The sequence below is a fragment of the Nicotiana sylvestris genome, chromosome 12 (genome assembly GCF_000393655.2).
Source record: "Nicotiana sylvestris chromosome 12, ASM39365v2, whole genome shotgun sequence".
NCBI classification, from domain to species: domain Eukaryota; kingdom Viridiplantae; phylum Streptophyta; class Magnoliopsida; order Solanales; family Solanaceae; genus Nicotiana; species Nicotiana sylvestris.
Window position 1 is genome coordinate 21,723,102 of NC_091068.1, and position 8,297 is coordinate 21,731,398.

Sequence of the window (8,297 nt, forward strand, 5' to 3'; positions counted from 1 at the left end):
AAATTACCCCTTCTATAATTTTTTTTTAATTCTTCACTCTGTTCATCTCTTCTTCCCAACCTTTTAAAGAAGTAAATCTATTCCTAACTCTTTTTTCTTTAACCTCACCCTGGCCACGGTTAAACATATATACCCATTCTTGGTTAATTTTGGGTTTGACTTAGCCGGTTTCTCCTAGAAATTTATAGGTTAATCCATCAAAATTGTTAAGAAATTGGAATGATAACCATATACTAAGAGTGATGTCTAGTTATTTACAAACTAATAATTGAGGAATAATAAACATAAAGCTATACATAATAACATAAAACTGTAAAAATCGGGGTAATATCTAGAAACATAATTTAGATAAAACTAAGTAACTTACATGTTTATAGGAGAGAGATTTCCTTTTCGGAAAACCCGAAAGGGTTTACTGGACTTGGGAATTAAAAACGAACACACATAAGCGTAAGGATTTGTCACGACCCAAAATCCACTAAGGGTTGTGATGGCATCGGACACCATTGTCAGGCAAGCCAACACTAAATAACTAGTAATTTCTCATTTTAGATATTTCTGAATTCACTTATTTTATACATTTAAACAATAAAGAATAAATTCCACTGAATAAATAATGATATCGTTAACAATTTCAAAATACCGACTACTCCCATAGACATCCTAGAACCCTGCGTCACAAGTTCATGAGCAATTACTAAGGAATCGAATAAAGTACAATAACTGTTTGGAATACAAATTGGACAGAAAGTAAATTGTGGCGATCCGGCTAGTCGTCTCATGAGTTGCCGCTCCATTTTTCCTATTTCTGCTTTGCTATGCTTTAATTATCCGTATTATGTGGTATCGAGTTCGAAAAGGATTTGGCAAGGTTTGAGACACTTAGTCTCTTTAGAGTGAGTTTAAGCTGAAAAGGTCAACCGGATGTTGACTTATGTATTAGAGGGCTCAGATGTGAGTTTCGATGGTTTAGTTAGCTTTAGGAGGTGATTTGTGGCTTAGGAGCGCAACCGGAATGAATTTTGAAGATCCGTAGTAGATTTAGGCTTGAATTGGCGAAGTTGATATTTTGACGATTTCCGGATGATAGGCGAGATTTTGATATAGGGGTCGGAATGGAATTTCGAGAGTTTCAACAACTACTTTATGTCATTTGGGATTTGTGCGCAAAATTTCAGGTCATTCGGACGTGGTTTGGTTGGGTTTTTGATCAAAAGCGTATTTCGGAAGATTTTAGAAACTTAGGCTTGAATCCGATGTGTTTTGGGTGATTTGATGTTGTTTGAGGTGTTTTGATGATTGGAACAAGTTTGAATAAGGTTTTAGGATATGCTGGTGCTTTTGGTTGAGGTCCCGGAGGCCTCAGGTGAGTTTTGGGTGGTCAATCGGACCATTTTGGAGTTTGGAAAATTGCAGAAAAACAGTTCTAGCAGTTGCAGCATTTTTGGTCTTCGCGTTCGCGGGAGGACCCTCGCGTTTGCGAAGAGTCTGCTGAGGGAGGTGAAGGTTTAGCTTTTGCGTTCACGAGGTAGGTGACGCGTTCGCGAAGGGTTGCGAGGCTGTACATCGCGTTCGCGAGAAGGTGTTCGCGATCGCGTAGAAGAACTGGGTCAGCTGGGTTGGAAGTCAAGTTGATCTTCGCATTCGCGAGAGATGGAACGCGTTCGCGAAGGGTCGCCTGGCTGAAGCATCGCATTCACGAGGGCTTGGTCGCGATCGCGTAAAAGGAAATTAGTCAAAATAATTTTGTGCTTCGCGAACGCGAGTCTTTGGCCGCGTTCGCGAAGAAGGATTTCCAGGCCTGGGCAGAATGTTTAAAAGTTTGTCTTGTCTGCGAATGTGGGTCTATTTTCCTCCATAGTTGATCGTTTTTAGAGATTTTTGAAGGAGATTAAAGAGGGATTCAAGGGGAAACGTTTGAAGGTAAGAATTTTGGACTTAAAACTCGATTCTATTGTGAAATCTACCTAGAAAATCATGAAAACTAAGCCTAAAACTGAAGAACTAGGGCTTGAGAAATTGGACTTTTGATTGGGGATTTGGAGGACCATTTGGGGTCGGATTTGAGAACTTTTGACATGTATGAACTCGTGGGAGATAAGGAATCTAATGATGTGAAGATTTCTGAGTTTCGAGAAGTGGTCCCGGGGCTCAGGTTTTGCTAATTTCGGGATTTTTGCCATTTATTGATTGTTTTTGCTTGGGCTTTGTTCCCTTAGCATATTTTGACGTCTTCGTTTTGATTTCGGATAGATTCGATGTGCGGGGAGGCCGATTCGAGGGGAAAGGCATCGCGAACTAGAGATTTAGCCAGTTCGAGGTGAGTAATGATTGTAAATGATGTTCTGAGGGCTTGAAACCCCGGACTACACATCGTAGTGCTATATTGAGGTGAGACACATGATTGATAACGAGCGTGAGGTCGTTCACTATTGGGGATTGTGACTCGGACCGTCCCGATTGATGATTTTATTGCGTATTTGATTGAAAACTATTTACTATCATCATTATTTGGGCTGAATGCCATATTTGGGCCTAGAGCCAACTATCTGAACCCTTCGGGGCTATTTATTGATTTTCTTCAATGTTTTGACAATTTTCTGGAGCTTAGTCATGTTATTTCCCACTATTTTCACACTCAGCCATGTTTACTCAGTTTTAAGACTTAAATGATATTTTAAATGATGTTTGGGCTGAGAAACACCGTTTTACTATTGCCCGAAAGGCTTGTGATGATTTTTGACTGAGTAAGGCCGAGGGCCTATATTGTGAGGAAACACTGATACTGATTTGAGGCCGAGGGCGTGAGATATATATACGCCACGAGGTGATTTGATTGATATGAGGCTGGGGGACTAGATTTGATACCACGAGATGGCTTGTTATTGCGCTTGGGCCGTAAGGGGCCCCTCCAAGAGTCTGCACACCTCCAGTGAGCGTGGGTACCCATTGTGATGTGAGATTGAGTACGATGAGCTGTTATTGTTCTGAGATGTTGCCCGAGGGGCGGATGTGGTGATACTGTGCCCGAGGGACGAACCTTTATGTGTTTATTTTTCATAATTGACTGTCAATTACTTGCTACTTGTTGAAAGAGAATTTTACTCAACTTTTCACTGTTGTAATGCTTTTAAATGGTTTTACTGCTTTATTATAAAGTGCTTTGTGCCTTACGTGTTTTCTTACTTTCAGTCATTATTTACCTTTGTTACTCACTGAGTTGCAGTACTCACTTTACTTCCTGCACCCCTGTGTGCAGATTCAGGCGTTGCTGGTTCCGCTCCGGAGTGCTGATTTCCTCCAGTTCCAGGCAGGCTTTTCGGAGATTATGAGGTAACTGTTGACATCCGCAACCCCGTGTCTCTACTCCTTTAGGACTTTTGTTCCTTTTCAAGCATTTGTAGTAGTTTATGACTTTAGAAAACTTGTATTATGGCTCATAGATGCTCATGACTTGTGACACCCCGGTTAGGGCTGTGTCGAATTGTATTTCCGCTACTTATTATCATTAAATCATGTTTTAGATTGCTTTTATATTGTTTAACTGCTTTAACAAGTGAATTGGGTTTAGTTGGCTGGCCTTGTCTTCATGAGAGGCGCCATCACAACCGGGTTTGGGGTTAGGGTCGTGACATAAGTACAATACACTGAAAGAGACGATATTGGCTGCGGGTCGCCTCGAGAAATGCAACTCACCTAGTCCCTGTATCATCCATGCTGCTACGCCTGGTAGGCCACTAGGAATACATGTGCCTGTGCAACAAAAATGCACAGCAAATGTAGCATGAGTACGAAAATAACGTGTACCCAGTAAGTATCCCGTCTAATATCGAAGAAGTAGAAACGAGAGGTCGACTTCGACACTTACTAGTGGTCCAATAATGATACGTCCATAATTTAATAAATCGAGGATTTTTATAACAGGATTATAATTCAATAGAATGAAGCAAGTAAACAATTCTTTCTTTTATAGAAAATTCGCAAATTCCTTTTCATTTTTTATACATTTGTTCTCAAGTCAGGGAGAGCAAATATCAACATCTATAAATCCCAAGGCAAGCAATGCAAGCATGCGCAAATCATGCCGATGATGTACAACCCAATCCAATAATATTTAAACTGTGCACTGCCAGAGGGTCGAATGACGTGAACCACAAATGCATCTATTACCCCGCTCGCGAATGATACATACGACGCGGTCAAATATAAATAAACACAAAAATCAGTCAATCAAGAATTCATCAGGGAATAATTATCCAAAGAAAAGCCAATTCTCTTTTAACAATTAAAGAAAATAAAGTTTAATCTTTTTAGAAATTCATTTACTAATTAGATATAATTTAAGCAATTCAAACTGTCAATAAGATTACAAATATTCCAAGTATAACATGCTTTTGGGTCCTAAACTACCCAGACATAAGCATAATAGTAGCTACGCACGGACTCTCGTCACCTCGCGCGTACGTAACCCCCACAAATAGGAGCACAAATCTAATTAATTCACCTATGGGGACCATTCCCTCTACAAGGTTAGAAAGGAGACTCACCTTGCTCTGAGGTTCCATAACCGGCTTCCAAGCCCTTCCAACAACTCAAATCGATGCGCAACAATCCAAAACTAGCCAAGAAAAGCGAAAATCCATAAATATAGGCTCTAATACTCACAACAATTCAATTTAGATAAATTCCTAACTCCGCTTGAAAAGTTGACAAAATCGCCCTCGGGCCCACCTGTCCAAATTCCAAAAAACTCACAAAATCCGACAACCCATTCCGATACGAGTTCAACCATACCAATTTTATCAAATTCCGATAATGAATCGACCTCCAAATCTAGAATTTTCGTTTTTGAAAAGTTTATAAATTTTCTCCAATTTCTTCCATTTGATTCACTAATACTTGGTGAAAATAACCATGGAATCATTAAATATAATCACTTTTGGATATAGAACACTTACCCCAATCCATATGGTGAAAATTGCCTAAAATATAACTTTAATCTGAGCTCCATAGCTCCAAAAATGAGTAAAAATCTCGGACTGCCCGATTTATACACTGCCCAGCATTTTCGTAGGTGTGGTTACTTTTCACGCACATGCAGTTACCGTTCACACACCTGCAATTACTGTTCATGCAGGTGCGGTACTGTTCACGCACCTGCGAAAAACACAGTAACTGCCCAGAAATTTCAGCAGCTTTTAATTTCACTAAAAATGCTCTAACTCTATCATACGAACTCGGAATTCGACGATTCTTGTTCCTATGAGTCACAAATAATAATATGAACCTATTCCTTCAATCAAAACTCAATTCAGAGCTCATTTACTCAATGCGATACCAATTTCGCTCGTCAAACAAATAACTCATGTTTTGCGCTAAAAACTCAATCGCGACTTGATGAAATTAGACCAAACTTTCCAGATCACTCCTATAATTCATTATCAAAATCTCGGAAGTATCAAAATCGAGTTTTGATCTCTAGAACTAAAAATGGACCTTTGGATCATTATATGTTTATGCTTAAAACGCTAAACTCTTCCAAAAACTCCTCCAAAACTCATCTGAGCCCCATGAGATCCCAACCAAGTATACTAACAAGTCCCATAACATGACACGAACTTAATAGATGCCTCAAATTATATTGAACAATACTAAAACATGAATCGCGCCCCAATTCAAGCTTATTCAAAACTAACAATTCCAAATTCTACATTCGATGCCAAAACCTATCAAATCAATTCCGATTGACCTCAAATTTTACATACAAGTCATAAATGACATAACAGAGATGTTCCAATTTCCAAAATCGAATTTCAATCCCAATATTAAAAAGTCAACTCCTTAGTCAAACTTTCCAATAATCTTCTATTTTCCAACCTTCGCCAAAATGCGTTGAAATGTCCTACGGACTTCCAAATCCAAATCCGAGTATATGCCCAAGTCTGAAATCATCATACGAACCTGCTGGAACCTTTGAGTCCCGATTCCGAGGTCGTTTACTGAAAAATCCAATCTTGGTCGATTCTTTCAACTGAAAGCTTACGAAATGAGAATTCTCTTTCCAAATCGACTCTAAACTTCCCAAAATTCAATTCAGACCCGCGTACAAGTCATAAAAGTGAAGCTTCTCATGGATTCAAACTGCTGAACGACGCGCTAGAGCTCAAAACGACCGATCGAGTCATTACATGATTTATTTATTTTACAGGCTTGAAGTAGGAACTCCTAAGGCATACATAAGGAAATATTTTACAAAGGTATAATACAAGGTGTTTGGAGAATGGTGGGTGATGAAGGAGGGTGTTTGGATGGCTTTCTTGAGGGTGTTCTTATCTTGTATTTATGTCTTTCTCTTCTTCTTTCTTCCCTTTTTTATAGCTATGTTTTTGAAGTGGATTTGAAAATGGATTTCGAACATTTCCAGAATCTTTCTTGTCTAGCCTTGTAGGGTACTTCATTGGGCCCCATCTTTACATGGCTTGAGCAGATATTCCCTTAGTATTTGTAACTATTTCTTTCACTCAAAAATTAACTTGTCTTGTAGCACTTCCTTTTGTCACATCTTCTTTTCTTTATGTCATTTCTTCTTTTCTTTATGTCACTTCTTCTTTTTAATTGTCTCCCGTATTATTGCTCTTGGTTTTCTTTGTCTTTATTGCTCTCAATTGCTTCTAACTGAGACCTTGCTTCTTTTACGTGTCTAAGTTATGCAGAGATATTGAATCAAAACTCATTCCTGAATAATCTTCGTATGGATCTTGAGCATCTTGATAATTTAGGTGGTTTTAATCTTTGTAATTATCATCTTTCCCTAAGCTTTGAAACATTTCTGGACTTGGATTAAGACTGAGATTTTTAATCATATGTTTGTCTTGTTTTTCTTTTTCTTGAAAGAAATTTTCTAATGTCTGCTTAATTATGTCTTCTATTTTCTCATTTTTTTTTCTTTTTAGAAATTATACCCTTCCTTTTTAATGTTTCTCCATGTGTTAGTGTTCTAGGTAGTCTTCGTCTTGATGAACCTTCATCTTCACTTTTTGTCAAAGTGACAGCCATAAACGGATTTGATGTGTCTTTACCGGTCACCGTTTCAATCGGACTAGCTGTATCATTATCTGATACAATAGATTTTGCTGCATTCATTGGGGAATGCACACCCTTCTCATCCATTTTTTCTTGAGATGGAGAACTCTATTTTGGAATACTCATCTTCGTGTCTTGTTGAGAAATAACTTGAGTCTGGGATTGTGCCAATTCAAATTTTAATGCATGTACTCTCTGTTCTAGTACTTTCACTTATTCCATAAGTCTTGTTTTTTCCTATGCTAGGATTTTATTCTTCTGGTTTATTCGTTTGAAGGCTTCCATCATTGATGAGCAATGATCACAAAATATTATCTTATCGTTGTCTTTTTGGATGTTATATTGGGGTATTTTTTCTGGGTTTTGTCCGAGTGCTAGGGTGATATATGTAATGACCCGACCGGTCAGTTTGACCTTTTGCATTTCGCCCACCAGTTCTCGGGCATGAATTGCCCCGTGTTGTGTATTATGACTTATATAAATCATTTGTGTTGGGTTTCAGGTTAATCAGAATGAATTTGGAAGAACAGTCTCAGTTGAAAGATTAAAATTTGAAAGGGTTGACCAAAATTTGACTTATGTGTATTTGATCTCGGATGGGAATTTTTATGATTTGGTTAGCTCCGTTAGGTGATTTAGGACTTAAGAGAGTGATTGGAATGCATTTTAGAAGTCCGTGGAAGGTTTAGGCTTGGATTGGCAAAATTGAGATTTCGACGCTTTCCGGTCGATAGGTGAGATTTTGATATAGGGGTCAAAATGGAATTCCGAGAGTTCCAGTAGTTTCGTTGTGTCATTTGGGATGTGCGTGCAAAATTTCAGGTCATTTGGACGAGATTTGATAGACTTTTTGATCGAAAGCATAATTTAAGAGTTCTTGGAGTTCTTAAGCTTGAATCCGAAGTTGATTTTGTGTTTTGATGTTGTTCGGAGTGATTCGAAAACTCGACTAGGTGTTAATGATGTTATGAGAGGTGTTAGTATGTTTGGGTTGAGGTCTGATGGCTCCGGGTGTGTTTCAGGTGAGGTTTGAGCGAGTACCGACATTTCGGAACTTAGAAAATGGATGGGGGCAGAATTGTTAGCGCTGGCCGCGGTAGAATTAGTGTTGGGCGCGCTGGCTTAGTGCTGGGCGCGTAAAAGTGACCGCGGCCGCAGTTATGAAGATCTGCATATCGTCGGTCCAACTTCGGAAGCTCATATCTTTTGATCCA